This window comes from Bos indicus, chromosome 24, assembly GCF_029378745.1.
Source record: "Bos indicus isolate NIAB-ARS_2022 breed Sahiwal x Tharparkar chromosome 24, NIAB-ARS_B.indTharparkar_mat_pri_1.0, whole genome shotgun sequence".
NCBI lineage: Eukaryota > Metazoa > Chordata > Mammalia > Artiodactyla > Bovidae > Bos > Bos indicus.
The window spans coordinates 43,793,092-43,820,041 of record NC_091783.1 but is presented as its reverse complement, the minus strand read 5'-3'; the positions used below and the strand labels follow the sequence as shown (position 1 = coordinate 43,820,041).

At 45.0% G+C, this 26,950-nt stretch overlaps 1 protein-coding gene and 1 long non-coding RNA gene across 11 annotated transcripts in view; both read right to left on the bottom strand.

Annotated features, from left to right (window-relative positions):
* Positions 1 to 26,950, bottom strand: part of LDLRAD4 (low density lipoprotein receptor class A domain containing 4) — a 180,760-nt gene that overhangs the window by 22,082 nt on the left and 131,728 nt on the right. The window lies entirely within an intron of this gene.
* LOC139179316 (uncharacterized) lies at positions 17,214 to 23,690 on the bottom strand. Its single transcript, XR_011563674.1, has 2 exons — positions 23,546 to 23,690; positions 17,214 to 17,532 (listed from the first exon to the last, which is right to left on the bottom strand). It is a non-coding gene; the product is annotated as an uncharacterized lncRNA (long non-coding RNA).

Here is a 26,950-nt window from a genome sequence, read left to right as displayed (position 1 = left end):
TGTGAAGGCCCTCCATTCACTGACCTGTGTGACACACACAGTCCTGGAGAAAACACACAGACCTTGAGCATGACTGACCTGCAAGCATTCACAGTTGGGTGGGATTCGTCCTGGGTTCTGTCTGCAGACAAAGGGCCCTGAAACTAATCAAAGCAGGTCAGTGGTTTCCGGGGGACCTATGTACATTCCACTGAGGCACTAACTCTCAAAATCTGTAAAGATTCTGTGTCTCTACATGAGCCAGAGGCCCTGGGAGACATTTATGTGTCTTGTGTGCCTGTTAGGGCGACTCTGGTCAGAGGTGATGGCTCTGTCCATTACAGATTCCCATTCTTTGAGGTTTATGACTATGCTATAAAATTCTGCCCTGAGATGAAATTTTCCACATAAAACTTACACCCTGGAATTTGGCCTTTAAAACACAAAATAGTACATTTTAGTAAGTTTGCTACACTTAAAGTCATGGATGAGGATTTTAAAAGAACACGAACTTTACATTCCTACAGACTCAAAACACAGTAGTAGTTTATTTGACATTTGTGGACATCAGCCTATAGCAAAGAATAATTCACTAATGTATTTTTAGTGTTTAAAAACTGTAACACATGGAGGAGGAAATGGCAACCCACTCCAGTGTTCTTGCCTGGAGAATCCCATGGACAGAGGAGCCTGGTGGGCTGCCGTCTATGGGGTCGCACAGAGTCGGACACGACTGAAGTGACTTAGCAGCAGCAGCAGCAGCAGCAGTTTATAATTCATATATAAAAATAGAGATTTTTTAAAGAATAATATAAAAAAAGAAAACAATTTTAAATACCTTGCTCATCACAATAGTTCCATACCATCACTACTTAATATCTCAAGGCACATTAGCTACTGGGGATGCACTGCAGCATAATAGTAGTAAATGAAAGCTCTTAATTCACTTGATCTTAGCCAAAAGGCTAAGAAGAGATGAAAGTTCACATTTCTAACAAGCTTTTGGCTTGTTTCAGATATTTTGGCAGTAATATCTGATTAGACAATTATGTTTAACCTTATAAGACAAAGAGCTCTTAAAAGGAGATATAGAAGTTTAGTACAGCAAGGGATTCCCAAAGGACAGCAAGGGATTCCCAAACTGGAGAGAGTATAAAATGGCTGTGCCATTTTTGAAGACTTAGAATGGAAAAAAAGAAAAAGAATGAAGAAATCTCAGTAATGTTTTTGTCGATTGTTTGTTGGTTGAAAAAATATTTTGGATACACTGGGTTAAATATATTATTAAAATTTTAAAAAAAAAAAAAAACTGTAACACAGAGAGCTATTTATCTAGAAATGTTCAATGCCCTACATGTGTTCCAACCACAGTGCCTCACGCCCCATCATTTTGTAAAAATGTTACATGGTTTGACTCAGCTACCAAGCTGACAGCAGATTAAACATTTCTTAAATAAATCAGTCTAAGTTAAATAACCCTAAAATAGCTGCAAAACAGCAATGAAGTCCCTGTATTAATGCACTATGGAGTTGACCTGCACACTATTGATACCATGACAATACTTTTTCCCTCTATTGAAAAAAAGAATTATTATTATTCTGTGTTTGTCTCAATATTTATTTTCACAACAGTTAAGCTTCTCCCTACTAAGTGGCTTTTACTTAGAGAACCACAGTTACTCTTGCAAACCCAGGAGAAAATGGAAAGCAGTATGAAGTTTATACTTCACATGGATAAATTCAGGGCCAGTTAGACCCCAGTCTGGTTCCAGTTCTGCCATCTGACTCCATCAGCTGCAAAAGCTGTTTTCTCATGTGTAAAATAAAGCTGAGTCCTCCACTGTATAGCCAGTGGGAGCATGAAATAAAATAACCCCTTGAAACTGTGTACTCAAAGTGTGGTCCAGAGTGATGGTTAGAAACACAGGAAAGTGGGTGCCATCCCACACTGGCTCAACCAGAGCCTGCATTTTAACAAAACCCCTAGGTGGCTTCTGAAACTTTGGACTAATCCAGAGTCCTCATCTGGATTAAACAAGCAAACTGGAGTTCAGAAAACCTGTGACCTGTGCGCCATACAGAAGAAACAAGGTGGAACCAGGGCCCATGACTGCTACTCAACACGACTTTCAAGAGTGGAGCTCTCTTAAGATTTCAAGTATCAAGGGAACATTTTATGAAAGAATGGGCACAATAAAGGACAGAATCAATAAGGACCTAACAGAAGCATAAGAGATTAAAGAGGTGACAAGAATACACAGGAGAACCATACAAAAAAAAAGGTCTTAATGACTTGCATAACCATGATAGTGTGATCATGTACCTAGAGCTTGATATCCTGGAGTATGAGATCAAGTGGGCCTTAGGAAGCATTACTATCAACAAAAGCTAGCAGAGGTGATGGAATTCTAGCTGAGCTATTTCAAATCCTAAAAGATGATGCTGTACTCAATATATCAGCAAATTTGGAAAACTCAGCAGTGTGTTCAGGACTGCAAAAGGTCAGTTTTCAATCCTAAAGAAGAGCAATGCCAAAGAATGTTCAAACTTCCGTAAAATTGTACTCATTTCACATGCTAGCAAGTTATGCTCAAAATCCTTCAAGCTAGGCTTTGGCAGTATATGAACCGAGAATTTCCAAATGTACAAGATGGATTTAGAAAAAGCAGAGGAACCAGAGATCAAATTGCCAGCAGCCACTGGATCACAGAGAAAGCAAGGGAATTCCAGAAAAATATCTACTTTGCCTTCATTTACTACACTAAAACTTATGACAGTGTGGATCACAATACACTGTGGAAAATTCTTAAAGAGATGGGAATACCAGACTACCTTACCTTCTCCTAAGAAACCTGCATGTGGGTCAAGAAGCAACATTTAGAGTCGGACATGGAACCACTGACTGGTTAGAAATTAGGAAAGTGAAAGTCCCTCAGTCACGTCCAACTCTTTGCGACCCCATGGAGTGTAATCCCATTGCCTGGAGTTCTCCAGGCCAGAATACTGGAGTGGGTAGACTTTCCCTTCTCCAGGGGATGTTCCCGACCCAGAAATCGAACTGGGATCTCCTGCATCACAGGCAGATTTTTTTACCAACTGAGCTATGAGGGAAGCCCTGAAATTGGGAAAAGAGTACATCAAAGCTGTATACTGTCACCCTGCTTATTTAACTTATATGCAGAGTACATCACGCAAAATACCAGGTTAGATCAATCATAAGCTGGAATCAAGATTGTCGGGAAAAAAATCAACAACCTCAGGTACGCAGATGACACCACTCTAATGGCAGAAACTGACAAGGAACTAAAGAGTCTCTTGATGAGGGTGAAAGAGGAGAATGAAAAAGCTGGCTAAAACCCAGCATTCAAAAAACTAAGATCAAAGCAGCTGGTCCCAACACTTCATGGCAAATAGAAAGGGGAAAAGTGGAAGCAGTGACAGATTTTATTTTCGTGGGCTCCAAAATCACTGTGGATGGTGACTGCAGCCATGAAATTAAAATATACTTACTCCTTGGAAGGAAAGCTATGACTAACCTAGACAGCATATTAAAAAGGAGAAACATGACTTTGCTGACAAAGGCCATATATTCAAAGCTATGGTTTTTCCAGTACTCATGTATGAACTAAGAGTTGGACCATAAAGAAGGCTGAGCACCAAAGAACTGATGCTTTCAAATTGTGGTGCTGGAAAAGACTCTTGAGAATCCCATAGAAAGCATGGAAATCAAACCAGTCAATTGTAAAGAAATCAACCCTGAATATTCACTGGGAGGACTGTTGCTGAAGCTCCAATAACTTTGGCCAACTGATGCGAAAAGCTGACTCATCACAAAAGACTCTGAGGCTGGGAAAGATTGGGGTTAGGAGGAGAAGGGGGAGACAGAGAATGAGATGGCTGGATGGCATCACTAACTCAGTGGACATGTTGCTTTTTCAGTTGTTCAGTCATCTCTGACTCTTTGAGACCCCATGGACTGCAGCATACCAGGCTTCCCTGTCCTTCACCATCTCCTAGAGCTTGCTCAAACTCATGTCCATTGAGTCGGTGATGCCATCCAACCATCTTATCCTCTGTCATCTACTTCTCCTCCTGACTTCCATCTTTCCCAGCATCAGGGGCTTTTCTAATGAACTGGCTCTTCGTATTAGGTGGCCAAAGTATTGAAGCTTCCGTTTCAGCATCAGTCCTTCTAATGAATATTCAGGGTTGACTTCCCTTAGGACTGACTGGTTGGATCTCCTTGCAGTCCAAGGGACTCTCAAGAGTCTTCTCTAACACCACAGTTCAAAAGCATCAATTCTTCGGTGCTCAGCTTTCTTTATGGTCCAACTCTCACATCCATACATGACTACTGGAAAAACCATAGCTTTGACTAGATGGACCTTTGTCAGTAATGTCTCTGCTTTTTAATATGCTGTCTAGGTGGGTCCAGAGAAGGCAATGGCACCCCACTCCAGTACTCTTGCCTGGAAAATCCCATGGCTGCAGGAGCCTGGTAGGCTGCAGTCCAAGGGGTCGGTCGGACACGACTGAGCGACTTCACTTTCACTTTTCCCTTTCATGCACTGGAGAAGGAAATGGCAACCCACTCCAGTGTTCCTGCCTTGAGAATCCCAGGGACGGGGGAGCCTGGTGGGCTGCCGTCTATGGGTCGCACAGGGTCAGACATGACTGAAGCGACTTAGCAGCAGCAGCTAGGTTGGTCAGAGCTTTTCTTCCAAGGAGCAAGCGTCTTTTAATTTCATGGCTGCAGTCACCATCTGCAGTGATTTTGGAGCCCAAGAAAATAAAGTCTGTCACTGTTTCCATTGTTTCCCCATCTATTTGCCATGAATGGGACCGGATGCCATGATCTCAGTTTTTTGAATGTTGAGTTTTAAGCCAGCTTTTTCACTCTCTTACCTTCATCAAGAGGCTCTTTAGTTCCTCTTTGCTTTCTGCCAGATGGGTGGTGTCATCTGCATATCTGAGGCTATTGATACCTCAATGGACATGAGTCTGAGCAAACCCCAGGAGATAATGAAGGACAGGCTGCCGAGCTGCAGTCCATGGGGTCACAAAGAGTCAGACATGACTTAGCAACTGAACAACAATAATCTATCATGACCAATTGGGATTTTTTCCAGGACTGAAAGGTTAGCTTAACATCTAAAAATCATTTAAAGTGATATACTATTATAAGTAAACAAATGAAAAAAAGCTGGCTTAAAGCTTAGGAAAAAAAAAATGGAGAAAGTATTTGGCAAAAATGCAACACCTTTTTATCATAAAAACACTCAACAAACCAGGAACAGAAGGGCATCAACCAAAGCTCACAGCTAATTATCATACTTGTGGTGAAAAGCTGGCTTTGAAACTAGATCAAAATGAAGCACTAATACATGCTACCACATGAGAAAACCTTGAAGATATCATGCTACGTGAAAGAAGGCTGTCACAAAAGACACTGATGTGAAATATCCCAAGCAGGCAGATTCAGAGACTAGTAGGAGATGAGTGGGGCTAAAGCTGGGAGCTTGGGAGAAAAGGTGGGTGGCTAGTAATGGGCTTCAAGTTTCTGTTCAGACTGACAGAAATGTTCTAAATTTAGATCACGGTGATGGTTTTGCAATTCTGTGAATATACTAAAAACTACTGAATTCTATACTTTAAATAGGGGAATTGTACTGCATATGTGAAATATCTCAATAATAGCGATATAATAAAAAGAACTATGAGATGAAGGTATTCGGCAAATAGCACTTCATAAGTTTAAAAACACCTCTACATGTAAATGCTGATTCATAAAACCAAGTTTTACCTATGCAACTCAGATAATAAACTCCTAAGAAACACCTCGAACTTGGACCACTTCACCAAGTACTGGTTTCCTTCTATACTCCAACTGGGAACCATGACTTCCTGTTAAACTATTTGTAGATGACAAATTTTCTTTTTCATGGCCTTGTTTCTCATCTCGGAATTCCAAGAGTGAAATACAACATTAAAAACTGAAGGGAGCACACCACTAATCACCCCACCATGGAAAAATCATACCTACACTCTTTACTGTGTAAGAATTTTCTTAAAAGGGTTAAAAGCCAGGCTGACTACCCAGTGCCAAGCCCATCAAGCACACAAGTGACAATATGTCTTATCCACTCTACCAAACACTACTCATGCTTCGGCCCACGGCACATCTCCACGTGACTGTGGAAGACAGCTCATTACCTTCCCTAACCGTGGGGTTACCCGTCTGGCCTTCAGAGAGAAAGGAAACTAAACAGTGATTTTAAGCCAACTCACAATCCACAAGGCAGGCAGTGCAATAGTGAAGGTATGCTTGGGCTCTGCACGTAAGGGTCTGTGTTTGTACTGGGCTGGGATAAGAGATGTATTTCTCCCTCTAGGTCAGAGTTTAAAAAGTCAGAAAGACACCCACTGAAAAAGTAACTGACTATTCAAGTATTTCATTTTTCCCAATTAAACAAGGTAAGTCATCTTCTTCCCCAAAGCTCCATCATCATGGGAACATACTAGAAACACACTGATGAAGGTCTGACTTGCATCAGTCACCACCACCTTCTTCCTCATCACCCCCTGATGCCCTAAGAGTGTCAAAGGTCCAACAAAGCCACGCGTGCATAGTAAGTGGCAGACAATACCGAGTGCTGTTGAGTCTCACTGGCCTCACTCACAGGTGACCGCTCAGCTCTGCAGTATTGCTTTCATGCCTGCTAACACAGCATACATTCTGCAGCCCATGGGTCAAGGAATAAGTTTTGATTTCAAGTCTCAACATTTAAGAAATACATTTCATAAGATGATAGCTACCATAGTGATTCCTCTGATGGATCTAGCCACAGAAAACTGAAAGCCTTCTTGAAGAGATTCACACTCCAGATGCCATTAAGAATACTCATGAATCATGAAAAGAGCTCAAAAGACCAACATTAATAGGAGTTTGAAAGAAGTTGATTCCAGCCTTCATGGATGACTTTTGACAGGTTCAAGATTTCAATGGAGGAAGTTAACTGCAGATGTGGTAGAAACAGCAACAGGTAAGGTTCAGTGCATGAGCTCTGAATGAGTGTCACCACGCTACGTGCCTCTGGATAGTCTTCCTGCACTGCAGTCAGGACAGTCCTTGGGACCATGAAGAGCACTCCCACAAACACCTCCTCCACTCATCAGGTTCCTCAGCTGCGGTGTTTAATCACTGGCAGAAATGGTTTATCCTCTCATGTATTTCTTTAAAAATCTTAATTATCTCATTTACTCAGAAATAGTGCTCAACAATTTAACTACAAGCAATGGCACCCCACTCCAGTATTCTTGCCTGGAAAATCCCATGGATGGAGGAGCCTGGTAGGTTGCAGTCCATGGGGTCGCTAAGAGTCAGATACAACTGAGTGACTTCACTTTCACTTTTCACTTTCATGCATTGGAGAAGGAAATGGCAACCCACTCCAGTGTTCTTGACTGGAGAATCCCAGGGATGGGGGAGCCTGTTGGGCTGCCATCTATGGGGTCGCACAGAGTCGGACACAACTGAAGTGACTTAGCAGCAGCAGCAACAAGATCTTAAGGAGCTGTAAAGTGTGCATCTATTTCTCACTGAGAAATTTTCAAAATTCCAAATTCTATGACCTGAGGAAATATAAGTGGGTGGTGCCCTAAAGAAAGGGTAAACTGCAACAGCTACACTGACCGAGGTCCATTTCGAAAGGACCAACAAGATTCATTATCTGCATGCTATCACCCAAATAACTGTAACAGTTCATGTCCAGTTAAAAGCCCCCAAATCTTTCAGCTTTTCAAACACAGAACCTGAAGAACAGCTACAGGATAGGGCCTCTACTACCAAATTGGGTTGTCCCCTGAGATGTAAGATCTGCAAACTGGGAGGTTTTATACACCCCTGACACAATCAAGGCCAGTGGCCCAGGGACACAATCAAGGCCAGTTTACAAGTGCAAAAACAGAATCACAGACATTCTTCTAAAGTCACAGTGGTAATGTGGAAACAAAGGACTAGGATCATGGTTTTCCTTTATTCCACACATACTTGAACGATCTGACAAAACAGCCAGTCACAGCACCAAACAGCTCACAGCTCACCTGCACACTCTTGGTGGTAATTTCGACTCCAGCTCTGCATTCCAGGTCCTACGTCTCATCAACCACATAAATAGGAGCTGCTGCATCCTGAACACTGACGCTGAGATTGGAGTTTTTAAAAATTATTCTCAAGATAAAAGGTCAAGAATGAAAAAGGAGGCTTGATCGCATGAAGACCCTTTCACAGACAAACTAAGATAAACTGTCTGATTTCTCGTCTTGTGGAAAAAAGATTAAATTCAAAACTCATGGACGAGGAGAAAATTTTTCTGTTTTCAAAATCCTGTCACTTCAGTGACCTACTCAGACTGCTGGGTCATGTGAAATGCGCCTTCTCAGGGGTCCCTGGAGAAGGAGTGAGCTCCATGTCTTCCTGCCAGCCTGTTGGGGCTAGCGAAGCAGAGTCCTGGCCCAGGAAGCAAGAGCCTGACTCTTTTGGGTCTGAGATGGTGCCGAGTTACCTATCACTCCAAACACCTGCGCAGAAGCCACAGAGGGAAAGCCAGTGATCTGAGTTCTTCCTACAGTTGCCTTGCCTACGAAGCAAAAGGGCACTCTTGCCATCAGCTCACCCACTGAGGGCTTCAAATCCTTGAAAATCATTCCCTGACTCCTCTATTTAAACAACATAATTTTGGAAAGAAAAAATAAAAGCAAACCAGGAACTGAGGAGTTCTACTCTTTCTGCTTCCCTGGTAGCTCAGATGGTAAAGGGTCTGTCTGCAATGTGGGAGACCAGGGTTTGATCCCTGGGTCTGGAAGATCATCTGGAAAAGGAAATGGCAACCCACTGCAGTATTCTTGTCTGGAGAATCCCATGAACGAAGGAGCCTGTCGGACTACAGTCCATGGGGTCACAAAGAGTCGGACATGACTGAGCAACTAACACAACACTTTCATTCTTTCTGCTAACACTTAATTTAAAATCCAAGCAGATGGAGAGACCAATCAAGGGGATCCTTGGTTCTAACACCCAACCCAGTCTATTCTAAATGACAGACTGGGCATTTCACAGGCAGAAGCTGATGCCCTGCCCTGGTTAGAGGGCGCTAGGGCTCTGACCAGATGCAGCAGTAATCTCAAAAACCACGTGATATCTTGCAGCTCGAAGAGGCCTAACTAACCAGCTCCTGAGACAAGGAATTTGAAGCCAGGAAAAGGCATGATTTGGCCAAGGTCACTGAAGAAGTAATTTGTGTAGCTTCTACGAGAACTCAGCTTCCCCACTCTCAAGTAGTGTGACCTTGGTATCCAGACTTTGAAGAAATAATCCAGACTCTGAAGAAATCCAGACTTTGTACATATATACATATATGCACATATATACATAGATGTGTTTATACATATGTGTATATTTACACACAAACATGATATGCACACACATATATTTAGAAATTCTAAAGAGGCGAACATGCTCATTGCAGTTTTAATGGACTGGGCCGCACATGTAATTAACAGTTCATAAAAATTACTCGGCTGGAGCATCCAGACATTCTCCATGAATGCTGTTTCAAGGCAAGTGCCATTCCCAGGTCCCTGCTGTTCCTTCATTCCTTCACAGGTCAGGGGGTGAGTCCCAGAAGCAAGCGGCAATGCTTCAGAGTCCTGTTACAAAGCAGATGTTGTTCTAATTGGGCTGGAGAAACAGTTTGTTATTAATTAGTCAACAGTTATTTATTGAGGAAAAATCAAAGTAGGGATTCTCTCTTTCTTTCAAGAGACCTTTACAGTCATTAATGACTGGGGATCACCATCAGGACTCAAGTGTTCCTTTCATCCACAGTAATAACCCTCAGTGGCCTTGGCAACCATGGAGGCGATCACATTCTCCAGCAGTAGCACCTCTGACCTGCTTCAACTGCCTGCCCTGCTGGCCAGAGCAGCCAGGGAGAACGGAGAAGCAGGGCCACAGATAGGCCCCATCCTGGGTGGTCTTTCAGGAGTCTTCCTCCTCGTGAGGACTCACTGCTTCTTGTTTTCTCCTGCCAGAGAGACGCCTCCGGAAGGGATGCTTGAATGCACCCCACTGCCACGGTACAGTCCTGCTCCATCCTCCCTGGTCTATTTTGGTACAAGGGTAAGAATTCCAAACAGCTTGGATAACAAACAAATTGTGTGACGTGCAGACAAATTTGGCAGTGGTTGCTTAGGAACTGACAACAGTGCAATCAAGAGGCGATCTCCCAGAGCAGCCCACACCAACACCTCTTAAAGAGACAATCAAAGTTCGCAAAAACCATTCATTATATTTCAATAATGAAATTTGTTATACCTTGAAAAATGATTAAATTTTTTGTCTTAAAACTTTTTTAGAAATTCAAATTCAACATGGAAATAATGAGACTGGTTGTTAAGAATCTGGATGCACTGGTGTCCGGTGTACAGGATCTTCAGTGATTCAAGGACAAGGAAGATGGTGACGATGGAAGTGTTGCCTGACATTTACAGAGTGAGGACTTCACACCAGACACTAAGACAAGTGTTAACCTCTTAACTCACTTAACTACTTCTTGTCTCCCTATTAAAACCTCATCTAAAGGAAACCACCTTTAGGTACCAGTTTCAGAGAAGGTGAACTTTAGACGAGGATCTTTTTCAAAATGCAGGTAAAGTCTAGCATTTGTTTGCCATTTTCCTAGGCCTGATAACTGGTCTGGAATATCCATGATTTTCATGGATTGGTTTTTATCACAATATGTTAATAATACCTATGTTTTATACAGCATCAGTCACCCCTTAAAGGGTGGCTCTCTTCGAATAACGGGAAGAGAGTAACTTTACAGTGAAGAGAGCTGACTGACATACACGACCTCAGCCAGGGTGAGGGCCCCATAACAGTCATAAATCACATCAACAGTATCACCCTTCATCTATTACAAAGACTAGGATTCAGCAACAGTCAATCCCCCATCATGGAATTTTCCAAATATATTTCAACTTTTCCTACTGGCATGTCTTTCTTTAACAGCTGAAATTCCTTTCTCCACAAAGGCATCTCACACCTCTGGAAACCTCCAGACACTGAAGACCCAGCCTCTAGGCCACCTGCTCCATGGAGCCATCCTTGCTCTCAGCTACAAGACCCTACGTGGCCATCTGATCTGGGCCTGTAACTCCTCTTGTGAAAAGCCCATCTGTTCAGGCAAAGCCAAGCACCATGCCCAACTCTCCCAGAGCATCCTCGTTACCCCTGTCCTCTGTATTTCACACAATTCAAGAGATATACAGTACAAGTAAACACATACTTATCTGGACAGCAAAGTTCTTGAGAGCAGAGTTTATACCTATCTCATTTCTGCCAATTCAGACACACTCACTCCAGCGAGGCCCTGTGGCCTCTTGGAACATGTAAAAAGAATGAGGACCCACCATAAGAAGGAAAATGCTGCTCACTAAAAATGTTCCCCGACTGCCCAGAAATGATAGCCAGTAGTCTCAGAAATTCAAAGTGACAATAAATAACTCATACTTAAATCAAGTTTCTGGACATGATGAATGATGAAAAACAACATCCATTAATGCTAAAGAAAACAGGTGTTTTTACCCAATTTGTGGTAATTTATGCAAGTTGTCACTCTCAGCGACTGGCCAGGTAGGGCAGGAATGCTTTCCAAAATGACCATCAGCCTCAGGCCAGATGAGTAATAAATCTAATGCTCAACACAGACTTACGTTCTCTCTAAAATTACAAAGTCACGAGGAAGACACTGATGAAGCTACTAAAATGGAAGAGACTAATCCACACACAAAAAACTACTTACCCACCTTCTTAGTAAACAATACAACTGTCAAACGAGCTCTGAGTCATCATCTAAGTCTTGATTCACTCCATCTATAAAGTCAGATTATATATATATATACATATATATATATATATATACACACACACACACACTCTATATATATACACCCTATAAGCTTCTCTCTCAACTTGTAATTCTGTGTCTTTGTATGAATACAGTTAGTTTTTCTGAGGCATGCCTGGCTTGCTTATTAGGACAGACCAAGTAATTTTTCAAGTCAAATACAACTTATTTACATTTCTTTGTGTCCTAAGGTAACAACTGCTATTCACCTGAGACATACAACAAAGTTTAGATACTTAAAGGCTGCTATCTTCCAGCCCACTTCAAATGAAAATAGCAATCCCCAAATCATCTATTTATCTAATATTTCATCTCACAGGTAAGAAAAGACCAAGACATTTTATCACAAGTAATCTAGCAGAACAGTTTAAAAACACAGAAGAGGAGTAGAAGAGATGAGGAAGAGGAGATGAAGAGGAGGAGATGAAGATGATATGGAGGAGAAGGAGAAGAGGAGGTGAGGAGGAGGAGGAGATGAGGCGGCGGTGGTGGGTCACAGTGGATCCCATCACAGCTGCTCTGGATGCTATGATGAGCTCAGAAAGGCAGCAAGACTGATGTCAACCTTCCTCTTATGGATTGTAACTCAAAGAAAAATCCCCTGCAGTCCACAGTGTATTTGTATTTGCTTTCTTACATAATGTCCTCTTTCTGCTCTAGGACCCCACCCAGGACACCACATTACATGCAGTCACGCATCTCCTTAGGTTCCCTGCTGTGAGAGTTTCTCAGACTTCCTTGTTTTTCATGACCTTGGCAGTCTTGCGGAGTGATGGTCAGGCATTTTGTTGAATTCCTCTTGACTGAGATTTGTCTGATTTTCCCCCATGTGATGAGACTGCAGGTCTGGGTCTGGGGGAGGAAGACCACAAAGGCCCAGCATCATGTCTGTCACGTATCAGGAGTGCTCTTTGCAGGGCTCCCTGCTGCCAGAGGAGCAAGTCTTGTCTCACATCTTCAAAGACTTTAAAGAATGATACTCTTCAAGTATGTCTGCAAACTGCCTCTTAACACAGAAATAAACTACTGAGTTAGATCTTAAAAGGAGTTCTTTCTTAGAAAGTAATTATTTGCATGATCTGAACTTTAAATTCTTGTCTCACATCTTCAGGGCTTCCCTGATAGCAAAGTTGGTGAAGAAGCCACCTGCAATGCAGGAGACCCCAGTTTGATTCCTAGGTCAGGAAGATCCACTAGAGAAGGGAAAGGCTACCCACTTCAGTGTTCTGGCCTGGATATAGCCCATAGGGTTGCAGAGTTGGACACAACTGAGCGACATTCACTTTTTCTCACATCTTCAGATGCTTTTCTGTCACCAGACCCCCAAATTAAGGACTGCAAACCTGGCAACGACCAAAACGTCCTAGTGCCTTTGTGTTTACACAAGGTCATAAACGCTTCAGTGGACAAATATTTTCAATGTGCACAACACAGGAAACCTTAATTTGTGGACAAAAATATTGATGCTGCTAAGTGATACTGAACAAATCACCAACTCTGAATCTTTACTTCCATCTGTTTCCCATTCATAAACAATTTTAACACTGTTTCAGGTCTACAAATATTTAGACTCAACTAGAACAGCACATTTACTAAAAATACATAATAACAAAATACTAACCTTTTATCATTTTTCCATCCTGTCCTAAGAATATTTTTAAAATGGGGTAAGTCCTAACTGACCCACATGATAAAGTAAATAAAAAAGAGACTTTCACGATGGTCCAGTGATTAAGAATCTGCCTTGCAATGCAGGGGACATGAGTTCGATGCCTGAATGGGGAACTGAGATCCCACACGCCATGGACCCATCAGCAATTCAGTTTTCTTTGCTCAGACACATAAAAACACAATTAGGTACCAATATTTGCTATTCAACGCAAATACCTCTGTGACTAAAATAAATTTAACAGAAATATTGGTCTTTCTGAATCTTACTCACAAAACCTCCTGCCCTTCAGTGCCCAAAACTCCAACTTCTTATTATAATGTTTAATAAAATCAGCAGGTCATTAAAAACTGCCAGCAGGGAACTTAGTCTTTAAATGCTTGCATGGTGCCTCCCTTTACACCTCAAGGCAAACGTTTTCCCTCTCAACTCAGCTTTTCTGAGGCACCACTGTGCTGTCCCAACCAGGCATCTCCCAAAGGTGACGGCCTCAGGAGCCCATTACAATGACAGTCAAATTCAACTAGGTGGCTGCCTGCTCTGGGGAAATGCAGGAAGTTGCTCTAGTTGGGGGCGGGGCGGGGGGGGTTGAGGGGTTGTGGTGGGTGGAGGTGGGGGGGGCGGGGGCGGGGCGGGGGGGGCGGGGGTTGACTGCAGCAGAGGCAGCACTCAGTATTCTGTCCAGGATGCCACCCAGGACTCAGCATGGACCCACTGCTGGACAGTGATGGGTTTTCCAACAAGCCTAAGACCCTGCTCTTACACTCAAGCAGCTTGTGCAGGAAGTTAATTTTTCAAACAGTTCTAGTTTTCAAAGAAGACCAGAATCTGCAATTCCAACTTTAAGGTATAAAGCACACTGTGTTTTAAATGGATGCCAGTCAAGTAAATAAAATCCTACACGCTTCCTTCCTTTTACCTCAGAGGACGATTTAACTGAAGCTAAGTCAGTACAGAAAGGAGATTAATCAAGGGAGACACAGTAGCTGAGAGACGTCTGTGCGTGCTGTCATCATCTTGCAATCTTACCAGCACCAGCACATTTCAAGATAACAAAAACAGTCACAAGAGTGCACAGCTATACTCACCAACCAGAATTTCAAATGAAACCATTCAAAGTGGCGTAAATTCAAGAGAAGGGGATGCCCGCGTCAAGAGAAATGGAGTCCCAGCTCCTTCAATGCTCCTTTCCTGGGGTTTCTAATCCAGGGACCCACCAGCACGCAGCCCTGCACCCCCTCTGCACCTCTGCAGGTCAAATGAGTAGTGGGTTGGGCCAGCCCTCGACAGCAGCAGACCGGGCCAGTCCTGTACCCACAGCGCACACACGCCCCCTACCGGTGGCATAGAGGGGTAGCATTTTTGCTCCAGACGCCAATTTGTTGTTTAGTCGCTTTAATCTAACCCTTGTAGATTAGCTGGTAAGGAATCCGCTCGCAATGCGGGAGACCTGGGTTCAGTCCCTAGGTTGGGAAGATCCCCTAGAGAAGGAAAAGACTACCCACTCTAGTATTCTGGCCTGGACGATTCCTTGGTTTGTAGCATGACAGGCTCCTCTGTCCATGGAAATCTCCAGGCAAGAATTCTGGAGTGGACTGCCATTTCATTCTCCAGGGGATTTTACCAACCCAATGACTGAACCTATGTCTCCTGCATTAACAGGCAGATTCTTTACCAACTGACCTACCAGGGAAGCCTGAGTTTACTTAACATCGACTCAATTTTATATACAGATTCACTTTGCCTCCTAGGTGCTGCAAGTGGCAAAGAATCCACCTGCCAATGCAGGAGATACAAGAGACAAGGGTTTGATCCCTAGATTGGGACAAACCCCGGAGAAGAACGGCAACCCACTCCAATATTTCTTGCCTGGAAAATTCCATGGACAGAGGAGCCTGGCAGTCTGTGGGGGTCACAAACTAAACAAAGAATTACAGAATCCTCAGCTTCTTGGCCCAGGTCTCTTACCAGTTTTTCTTGAACTTACATCTTTTACAAAAAAACACACAAAAAACCAAAAGCAAATACAAATCAATCAAAAAGATCTGGTGCAAAAACTCAAAAAAGTCAAACCAAACCAAAAACCAACCCTGTTTTACATAACCTCCACTGGCAACTGGCCGTTTCATTTTATTTCCTTGTTCCTGGGCCAAGGTTAGGGTTAAAACTCATTTGCTCAGTGACAGTCTCCATGGTCAAGGGCAAAGGCAGTAATCTTCTGGGGAAGTCTCCAGAGTGTTCAGTGGACAGGGTGGCTTCTCAACACTCATCAGAGAGACTTCTATGTTTGTCTCTCTGCCTACCGTTCCTCCCTTTAAAGGAGCCAAGTGACATGTAACTAAAAAGGATGAGGACCCAGATGCCGGACCCCTCCATGGACAGTGTGAGCAGTGTGGCTCGACAGACCCGTGGGAAGGGATCTGACTCCAGCCTCCACCATTGGAGGTGCAGCTAGAGCATTTCTGCTCTTCTTCAAGAAAGATTATAAAACCTCTAGGCCTCTTTCTTCAAGTCCTCCTTATTTCAAGGTATTTTCCTCTAAACTACAAGGGAAAATAAGCAAACCTTCTCATTTATTTAGATTAAAAAAGTAAATAACATTCTTCTTTATAAAAAAAAGATAAAATTTCTGTTTACAGGATGATTTAACTATGGGCTGCATTAAAAATTTAACCAGCTTTCTGAAAATAAGTTTGACACATGTGGAGCATCATCAGGAAGCCCAATTACCAAACATCCCCAGACCTGCAGTGAGGCAATCACCCTTTGATTTTAAAAAGCACTGATATATTCATGCGGACGCTACATTAGGAAGAGAGTTATAGGAAAGCGCAGGTAAGAACTGCCTTGAAATAAGCATCCGTAAAATGTGAAGAAGGCAGCAAAGTGTAAAACCATGAGGTGTTTCAGTGGCAGAAACCAGAAGGAAATGACTAGTTCTGACAACCCACAGGAAGCAAGGAAGGCCGGCCACAGGAGAGTCAGGAGGTGCACCTGAAGCTCTTCCAGTGAACTAAACACAAACAGGATGCAGCAACCCCATGCACCATTCAAATCAAATGAATTTTAAATAATCTTGCATTTTAAATAACTGTTTCATAGTTTTCACAGCATCATTGTACTTTGCCTCTTAAGAGTCAAGTTAAGAGAGATGAGCACATTTCCTTGGGCCTCCCTCACTTCAGGGAAAGACACAAGATGTTCAAGAGAAAAATGGAGAAGTCCTTTTAATTCCCAATGTGGAACCTCACTCATCTACTGAGGTTAGTCATTAAACTCAATTCAAAAAAAAGCCCACTTCTTTCTCCTTCCTTCCAGCTATAGACAGACACCTTCAAGCCTTTATCACATAAATTCAGACATACTGAATGCTACTTCATGGTAAGGATTATAGCACAATAACAAATCATCAACAGTCCCAGGCAACTGGGGTACCACTCATAAATAAAATCAATATTTGAACTAAACCCAGATTCGTAAAACCTTGCTAGGCATAAAGGGGAAATGCTCTGGTTTTGTTGCAGGAAGGGGAACCCCTTCCAGGGCCTGAAAGTGGGCTCTTGTCTAACATTGGAAATGAACTGTCCAAGGAGACATGTGCTGACAAAGCAAGAGATTTTATTGGGAAGGGGCAACCAGGAGGAGAGCAGTAGGGTAAGGAAATCCAGGAGGACTGCTCTGCCATGTGGCTTGCACTCTTGGATTTTGTGGTGATGGGATTAGTTTCCAGGTTGTCTTTGGCCAATCGTTCTGACTCAGGGTCCTTCCTGGTGGCGCACACACCGCTCAGCCAAGATGGATGCCGGTGAGAAGGATTCTGAGGGGTGGTCAGACATGTGGTGTCTCCTTTTGACATTTCCCGAACTCTTCTGGTTGGTGGTGGTTTATTAGTTCCAAGTTCCTTACCAGGACCTCCTGTCAGAAAGTAACTCATGCAAATAGTTACTGTGGTGCCTGGCCAGGGTGGGTGGTTTCAGTCAGTGTGTGCCCCGTGCCGCTCCCCACCAAAAAAAAAACATGAAAAATTAAGATAAGCTAAATGTAAATCCTTAATTCTTTCTACTTTCTTTCCCATTAAGCCTTTCTCCTTGAGATGTTCTACAATCCCCAAATCTACTAGTTTCAATGTTGTTTTATCCTCCCTTCTTACTCTTTCAAAGAAATCATGGAAAGTTAAGCAATCAAATGTTTGACAATAGTTGGAGACCAAAAATATATCCAAGTGGACTGATGGATTATCAGTCTGAAATATCAACTCTGCTAAGAAAAATATCCCTCTCTGCAGATTAATGTACACAATTCAGTCAGAGGCTCTTCAGGCTGACACCAAACTTAAGCCTGTAACTAGAACAGAGTGTCAGAGAGGACCTGTTCACCAGTTTATCCCTGAACCCCCAACACATAGCAGGTGCTCAGAAAATATGATGGATGAATTAATAGCTGTTATTGACCAAAACCAAGACAAACATGATGCACACTAATTTGGCAAAGTGAAGCTCACTTCTATTTCACTGTTCTGCCTTCCAGCCAACAGACTTGACAGGGGGTCTCAGAGCTCCTGATCAAGGGCTCCTTCTGCTGTCCCCACACTGGATGGGATCCACTGGCCCTGGCCTGGGGCCAAGCGTGCCCTGCCTGGTAAGAACTCAGGAGCAAAGAGGGCTTCACTGAGTGACTAGGAAGCCAGGATGTTCACAAGCACTCCTGCTATTAAAGTTGTTACACTGATGAACACGCCTCTGCCCTGCTTCTGCCAAGCCTGCCAGCAGCCAAGTCTTCTCCAGGAATATAAAACCACTCTCCAAGTGATAAGCATCAAAATCTGGGGTGAGATCAGCCCAGTTTACAAGGTCATCTGGCTGCTTGACCACTGCACTCCTTGAACAAATGTCCTTATTCCACTTCCATCCACCTGCCTCCTTCACACTTCTTCAGCCCTGAATGTTAACATACAGTGGCATTGGTAACGTTTCTCTATGACCAGTGAAGTTTATGGGAATATGTCTTCCTGGGGACCCTGAAATTACTGAAACTCCAAAACTAAAACCAAAAGCACCCTAGGATTCAATGCTGGGTTTTTATGAACTTGGGCTCATTCAAAGAAGTAAAGTTATCTTGGCCCCCGATAAAGAAGCTGGCTATGGCTTTGGGCTGACGTCACATCACCACCCCTTTCCACTGTGGGCAAGCCTCCCCTAAATGATGTCGACAAGGACCGGCAAGGACTTCTAGCCGGTGCCCAGCCCCCAGTACCACTTCACACACACGGTGATTTCTTAGGTGGAATTCAGTCCTCAGGGCCATCAAGTGCAGACATGCTGCTAAGCACAGTATCATTTACACAGTATGAAACTGGTCTGGTGTTGAGACTTTCTACCTTTTGTGGATAATCCATCTTGAGGGGCTGCCTGGTGGTGGCACCAGAGGCCCATTTATTCTGCATCACAGCAAGGTTACCAAATAAGCTGATCCTGGGAGCAAGGACTAGCCTGGTACAGCCAGTGCTCAAGACCAGATTAGACAGGAAAACGGAAGCACTTCTACTTTAAGCCAACTGATAAAACTAAGTCACTCAGTAGTAACAGCACAAAACCTAAACGACATGAAAACTGAGAGTCAAGATTTAAGGAAAATAAAGGGTGACTTGGTCTCAGCAGTAGACGGACAGCGTGGTTCTCTACAACCTGTATGGAAACTTATGGAAGAATATTTGGTACTTTAGTGACAACTCAAAGCCTTCCCAGTACTTTCAACTCAAAGACTTTACTTTCCAGCCCAGATCTGTCTCCTGTGCTGACCCAGAACTTCTATACTATATGTAGTACTAATTTCAAAGAGATCTGAGGCCAGTGGAATAGATGGTTTCAAGTATGTTTTCTTAGAAGTATCAAAAACCACATTTTTAGTATAACTTCAAATGTTTCAAAATATTATTTTAGTTGCCATTAATCTTGAACTAAAACATCCTTTACTGCGGAACATCCCCTTGTACTAATCATCAATTAAAACAAACCACAACAAAACAAGAACCCTGTTTCATTTACCAGTTCCTGGCTCTTAATAAGTAAGAAGGGCATGCGTGCCTGTGTATGGGGACATTTGCACACACACATGCACACACACACACACAGGTACCTCACTTTTCCTCCTGATAATTCTGACCTTTCAGGTTTCCGTGTGTATTAATACCTGCCCACCTGGCTGGCAGACCTTTTCACAATGTGCCCTTCAAGATTAACAAAAACAAACACAAAACCCAGCAATCTGAAAATAGACAATGACAACCCTATGGAGGGCTAGAGAAACAAAGAAAGGAACTAAGGGCAAGACCCAGACAGACAGACAGACAGATACACTCAAAGAAATCACTTCCCACCAGAGTCTGGGCTGTGCAGCCAATCAGGCAGGTACACGCAGCTCTTCACTCTGCAGACTTGCTTAGCACTGAAGTCGGCTGTCTGCCCAGGAGAGTGAGGTAATGTCTAGGTTTAATGCCAAAATCTCTCTCACTGGCAGGACATATCGGGTAAATATTTCTACTGCAGGAGACCACATTCATTCGCGCTGCTGCCAGTTGTATTGTTGTTGTGCTCATTAATATTTACACTTAGTCCATCGTACCTGGTTAAGGCTGGAGATGGGAAAATCAGGGTTTCGCTGAAACCATGTTACCAGGTTTGGGAGAAAAAGAGTCCATCTCTCATCCTGCTCCCCACCCCCCAGTCTCCCTGACCCATGAGGGCGGCAGCACTGGCCTCCTGCATCCCTTCACACACCCCGGGTCACACACAGACCTCCCTCCATCAGCCTGTCCTGGTGGCTGTAAATCTGTAAACTGCTGGGGTTTCCTCCATGCCCCTCTCAGCAAGAACAGGAAGGAGCCGTGAAGCCCACTTCATGCTGCCTTGGTAGCTGCAGTATGTGGAAGCCTTGTACACTGCCAGGGGCAGGCAGGCAGGGGGCTCCCCCCAGCTGGGGCAGCTCTCACTACCCATCTACCCATCTTCTGATGTGCTTTCACACATTCCTTTCAAAATTTTATTGTGATAATCATCACAGCAATAAGACTCTTTTCAAAATCTGCTGAAAAGCCAATCCCTCCCCTCCACTGCTGTCTCCTTAGGCAACTGCAAGTTCACCTAAAGCCAACCTGCTCCATGGGCAAGGCTCGTCCTTCCAGGGGCTCTCCCTCCGCAATGTTCCCCTGCCTGTAAAACGGGCTCAGAGCTGGTGCTCCTTAGCACTTGCCCACGTTAACTGCCTCGTCTCACAGCCTCACTTGCCTCCTCAAAAATCTTCAACAGGGCTTCCTGGTGGGCCGGTGGTTGAGAGTCTGCCTGCCAGTGCAGGGGACACCAGTTCGATCCCTGGTCTGGGAAGATTCCACACGTCTTTGGGCAACTAAGACCATGTTCCTCAATTACTGAACCTGCACTCGAGAGCCTGGGGCCACAACTACTGAGCCCGTGCTCCATAACAAGAGAAGCCACTGCAGCAAGAAGCCCACGCATCACAACTAGAGAAAGACCTTGCCGCAAAGAAGACCTGGTGCAGCCAAAAATCAAATTAATAAATAAATCTTTTTTTTAAAATCTTCAATGAGTTCCTTCAGAAAAGAGAATAAAAACTGCTTAGCCTCATATCCTGATTTTCTAGAATCTGACTCCAATTTACCTCTCCAGTAATGCTCCTTAAACTCAGCCTTTATCTCCAAGTAAGCTGGCTTTTCGTGACCAATTCCCAATTCCCCCACCTGTCAGGCTGCTTGGGAAAGACAGTTCTACAAGACACCCCAACCCCAACAACAGGGTCTGCCTGGGCACCACCCACCAGTGCTGTCCCACACCCAGCACTGGAGAAACTGCCAAAACCTTGAGGATCTTCTCAAGGCCAGTGGGTTAGCATTAGATGGAGACCATACAGCATGCCTGCACCCACACCACCTTCCCTGCATACCCTGCACCCTATACTCCTCACAAACCCAACACTCACAGAAACATTCTCCACAAGACAGTCCCAAAGGATGTGCTGGACACCATTTTCTACAGGTAACCACCCAAACACATTTTCTCTAGAGCACTCTCCAGCTCCCTGTCCTGTTCTTTTCAACAATCTGAACATGAATCATTTCTGGCACCTGGTTTTTCTGGGAGATGCTACCTGCACTGTCCACGGTTCCCTACACTCCAGCTTAAAGGTCCTGACATGAGAGCAAACACCAAACCACAAGGGCCTAAGGAGGCAGCCACCATGGCTTCTGCAGCCTCATGGGGTTGAAGATGCCTCAGGACATCTTCTAAGGTCAGACCGGCTTTTAAGAACTTAGATCCAGGTCAGTCGCCTCCCCAAGGAGCAGACTTGGCATTTCTATCTCCCAAGCACATGTAACAGGAAGGGGTTGCATTTTCTTGGTTGTCCTGTGGAAACTATGTCAAATTCAAGAAGGGACATCACTGTCTCTGCCTCGCTCAGCCACACCCGCCTCCGGCCACATGGAGAGCCGCTTGCTTCCAGCCCAGACGGCGGGAGAGCCTGCCAGTCTGGGCGCCTTCCCAGGAACAGTACCTGTGTCTCCCCCACCTCCCCGCAACGTGTGCCTCCCTGCTTTGGGATCTAAGGAGAAAAGGGTCAGAGGTTTAGTTCAAGTTCCTTTTTCTCCCATTTTTAGAATAAGTTAGTAAAGGAAGCACAGAAACTACAGTGAAGATGGAGAGATGAAGAAAGGAAGCAAAATGCCCTGGCACCCCTTCAGAACAGGTGCTGCCTACCTGAGGCAGGGCCTCTCCCCAGAAAGGGGGCCACACCCCCGTCCCAGCCCATTCCCCCAGGAAAGCCCAGGAGAGCTGACTCAGGTACACCACGTCTGCTGATGTGGACAGAACCAGTGTGTTGGGGTTCACCCTCCAGACGCCCAGGCTGTGGTCAGCTGGCATTGCTCCCTTCAGCTTGTCCAAAGTGAGGAGATTCACACTCTCTATGGAGCTGACAGGATGCAGGCAAGAAGTTCAGGGAAAGACAAGACTTTCTGAAAGACAGCTGTGCCTTGGGGATGCCTGGAAAGATCTGAGAGCAGCCCTGGGAGGCCGGCCCGCTCACTGCCTGGAGCTCTGATTCCTCCTTCTCCAGGGATCCTGTGCTACAAGATGTTTTAATCTCTGATCTTTTCCTTTCCAGGCAGGAAGATGCAAAAACCATCTAGTTCCCCCTCTGTTGTTCACTCTCAGGACACAAGAAGAATGGATGAAGGAGCGAAAAAACAATTATTGCTAAATTTAGGTTGCTGGAAGATTTTTTCCAAATTAAAAGCCTTCCCGGGTGTCTGCACTGAGACGTAACTATTAATGAAAAAGCCCAGGTGGCTGACTCTGGGGTCAGGCCCATGGGGTCACTGCACCTCTGCAGGACAGGACACATGCTATGATGACTGAATTTCAGCTCTATTTCTGCAACTCCTCAAAGAGGGCCCCTTCCAAGATTTACGGTAGACCCTTCTGGGTAATTTTTTTGAGGTAAATATTAATGCATGACTATAGACTTAAAGTCCAGCAACCAGGCCTCTCTCTCCCAGTGGAGCAGAGTGGGCTCCCGCTGTGGATGTCCTGCCCCATTCAACCACACTCAATGGGTAGAAACGCACTACTTCCATCCTGTAAGCCCCACACATGTGTAAAGTGACCCTCAGAAGGTGCCCACGTCCCTGCGAGGCCAAGCGGGCTCCCTGCCTCTAGTACCACTAGCTAGAGCTGCCGTGACAAGATCTAGCTCTGAAAGGTGCTCAGAGAATCAGCAGAAAAGAAAGCCAGCCAGGTGAGTCTCTAAAACCTTCTATAATTAAGAGACTAAACTCTAGAAACCAATAGTCAGGGCAGACAGTGTCAACTGGAGCAGCATGGGGCTCAGCAATACACACGACTCACTGGTCCCGCACCTGCGGCCTGCTGTCCAGGGCCGGGTCTGTCTTGGGGCGGTCACCCCGCAACCGGCGGTAGAGGACGGCCCAAGTCCACAGCGCCATCCTCTGCACCTCTCCCAGCTCGCACCCCTAACGCCCATACTAGCCGAGTTTGCACAAAACTGACCTGAAAAAGAGGGCATCTTTTCTCCCCCACCGCACGCCCGCATCCCCCTCCCGCAGGAAGCCGGCGCGCATTGATTTCTGTCTGATTACATAGAGCCTGCCCTGACTTTCCCGTTAGTCGAGCCGGCGTCTCAGTGCGTGTCCTCAGAGACCAGGCTCCGCAGGCAGGGCGTCTAGACAGTATTCATGACCCATCTGTCTGGCAGGCCCGCGGCCGGCCGGCAACTCCATTAGGACTGCAGCCGCGTCTCCGCCTCCGCCCCTCCCCTGCCTGCTCTCCCCTTGCAAAGCAGGAATCTGACACTGAAAATTACTATCATTGTTGCAGTTCTCAAAATAGCACTGCCAGACTGTCATTAACATCCACGCTAGACTACTAAATATTTAAAGAAGTGGATAAATCTCATCTGAAGTGGGACAGCCCGCACACAGGAAAGCAGTAACAGAATCAAAACGTGAATCTTAAGAGGTTGTTTTCATCCAGTAAATTTAGTGTCACAGCAGGAAGAAAGGGTGCCTGGGTTTACTGAAACCCCTTCCTTTGCTCTCTGCCTTTGTTTACTTGTAAACGCTGAGTTGCCTTTCAAGACTTTACAAGATTTTAATTGATTAGAAATCCATCTGGAGAAACAGAGGCACAAACCAAAGGGGCAGGTGAAGGGGCCCTCTTGGCTGGGGAGGGGGATAAGCCTGCCCTTTCCGACCCAATCTTCTTTAAATGCCATCTTGGGTCATTTACACAATCCAGGTAAGGGTTTTGCCATGGATTCTTTTTCCTTTTTTTAACTTGACACTGGGGTGGGCAGCCCTGTGAAAAGAACACACAGTGCTGCGAGGACAGCATGGCTCAAGGCCAGAGGCTTCTCCTACTGGCCTTGACTGAGGCAAGACCACCCCAGCCTCCCTGCCTGGGGCAACCCAGCACTCTGGGAGACCTCCCACCCTCCCTGTGGAGGCCGCACCAGTCTGATCACAGGGCATCTGGAGGGGCCTCAGGGGACGAGAGTTAACAGCCCACGTCCGACTAAGGGGCCCTGTGCACGCAGCCAAGAGGGGTGAACAGTGGCAGAAATGCACACGCTCTGCTCACTGGATCCCACCAGGTGGGTGTTCACATTCTCACCTCTTGGCAGGAAAGGAGAGCGGAAAGGGGAATGGACTTCCTGCAGGACACATAAACAGGACACAGCCGGGCAGAACTGAAGGACAGATTCAGCACTCCATCTCAACAAAACCAATGACACTTGATATCTGAGGGCTCCTGGGTTCACGTTTCAGAATCTATTTGAAAATCCAGGATTAATCCAAGAATACCATTGTCTATGTATCAATCAAAAACTGCCATATAAACAACTGTCTTCCCTGGTGACTCAGACAGTTAAGAATTCACCTGCAATGTGGGAGATAGGGTTTATTCAGTGGGTGGCGAAGATCCCCTGGAGAAGGGAATGGGAATCCACTCCAGTATTCTTGCCTAGAGAATCCCATGGACAGAGGCGCCTGGAGGGCTACTGTCCATCGGTTTGCAAAGAGTCAGACACAATTGAGCAACTAACACACACACATACACACACACAAACGATTGTGGGGCACTCACTTATATGGTCTGTCATAATAATGCATTGTTTGATCTTCACCCTACAAACCTTTAAAAACTGAAGTGTAAATTCTTAACTTATTAAAAAAAAATCATTAAAAAAACAAACACCTAGAAGCTAAAACCAAAAAACCCACAGCCTGAGTTCAGTTCCTTGATCCAATATGCAAGAGCTATGTGACCCTGAAAAAATTATTTAACCTATCTGAGCAATGTTTCCTAGGCAACCTTTCTAGACTTGCAGGTTTTGAGATAAATGACAAGATGCATGTAAACAGCCAGCACACAGCAAATGGCAGTTCTCTGCCCACCTCATCCCCAGCCTAAGGAAGCCTGGACACAGGCCTTCAGATAAACTCGCAAGACTAATCGCCAGAGAAATGGAGCTGCGTCGCCTCTGGTAAGCGAGGATGAGACTCAGGGGAAGCAGCAGTGAGGGAAGGCTCCACCCCGGCCATCAACATTTAAGAAGAGGAGAGAGTGGAAGGAGGGCTCTCCCAGCACCATGCCCTCCGTAGCCCTGTTCCGCTACTCATCCTAGGCCCTCTGCTGAAAACACGAACAACTACTTGGAAAGACAAGACGGGCCACCAGCAAGAGTTTAAGGGGGCTGCCTGTCAGAAAGTAGGGCTGTATCTACATTACGTTTTCTGGTCCCTGGTAACTATACTATGGTTATGGATCAGAATGTCTTTTTCTTAGGAAATACACATTGAAGTACTGTCAGGTAAAGAGACGTGGTGGGTGCAACTTCCTATGTGCCAGGCATTATTCTAACTGCTTTACCTGAACTATTTTAGTAAATCCTCAGAGCAATCCTCTGAGGGAGATGTCAAAACTAGCACTGTCTTCATTTCAGAGGAGAAAATCAAGGCATGAAGAGGATGAGCAACTTGCCAAAAGCCACAGCTAGTGAGGGGAGACTGAAGCCTGCCAACTCAAGACCTCACCCTGGACTCTATAGTTGGAACAAACTGCGGGTTGTCCCCAGAAGCCAGCAACAGTATGAAGGTGGTGCCAGGGACACTCTGGTAGGAGGTGGAACCTGTGCTGGGAGACTGACCAGGTCACTGATGTGACAGGCAGCGCGTCTGCTTCATTTAGTCATGTTTCCTCTGGGGCCCGCAGGAGTCAGCCCTTCCTGAGCCCCACAGGACTTGTCTCCCAGACAAGGGCACAGGGGGGCACAGCCTGGTGATAGGGAGGGAGCTAGTCCCTTTGGAAAAAAACTGAGAAAGGTGGAAAGAAAGACATCTAGCTCAGAATTTAATGTGCTGAATTTATCTTATTTGTTTGTTATTACCCTAAATGACACTGGGCACACAAAAATGTTTCCTTCTGAAAAGTCCTGGCTTAACATCCTGGCTGAATCCAGGAACCTAATCAACTTTGGCTCATTTCACTTTGAGATTTCCGAGGCCACCAGTCAAGACCCCAGTATGGGCAGAAGTGCCACGCCCTTAATCAGGACCCCATCACTCACCAGAGGCAAAGCTGTCGCAGGGACCCTCAGTCCCCCACTCTGAGGTCTGTGGGGGACTGAGGAAGGCCTGCCTTCGCCAACGCCGTCAAAGCACACAGCTCTTTCCACGCTCCTCAAATCCTGTTTCTCAGAAGCCAGAGCTGTGGAGTACAGGGGCTTCAAAGGGCAGGTTCAC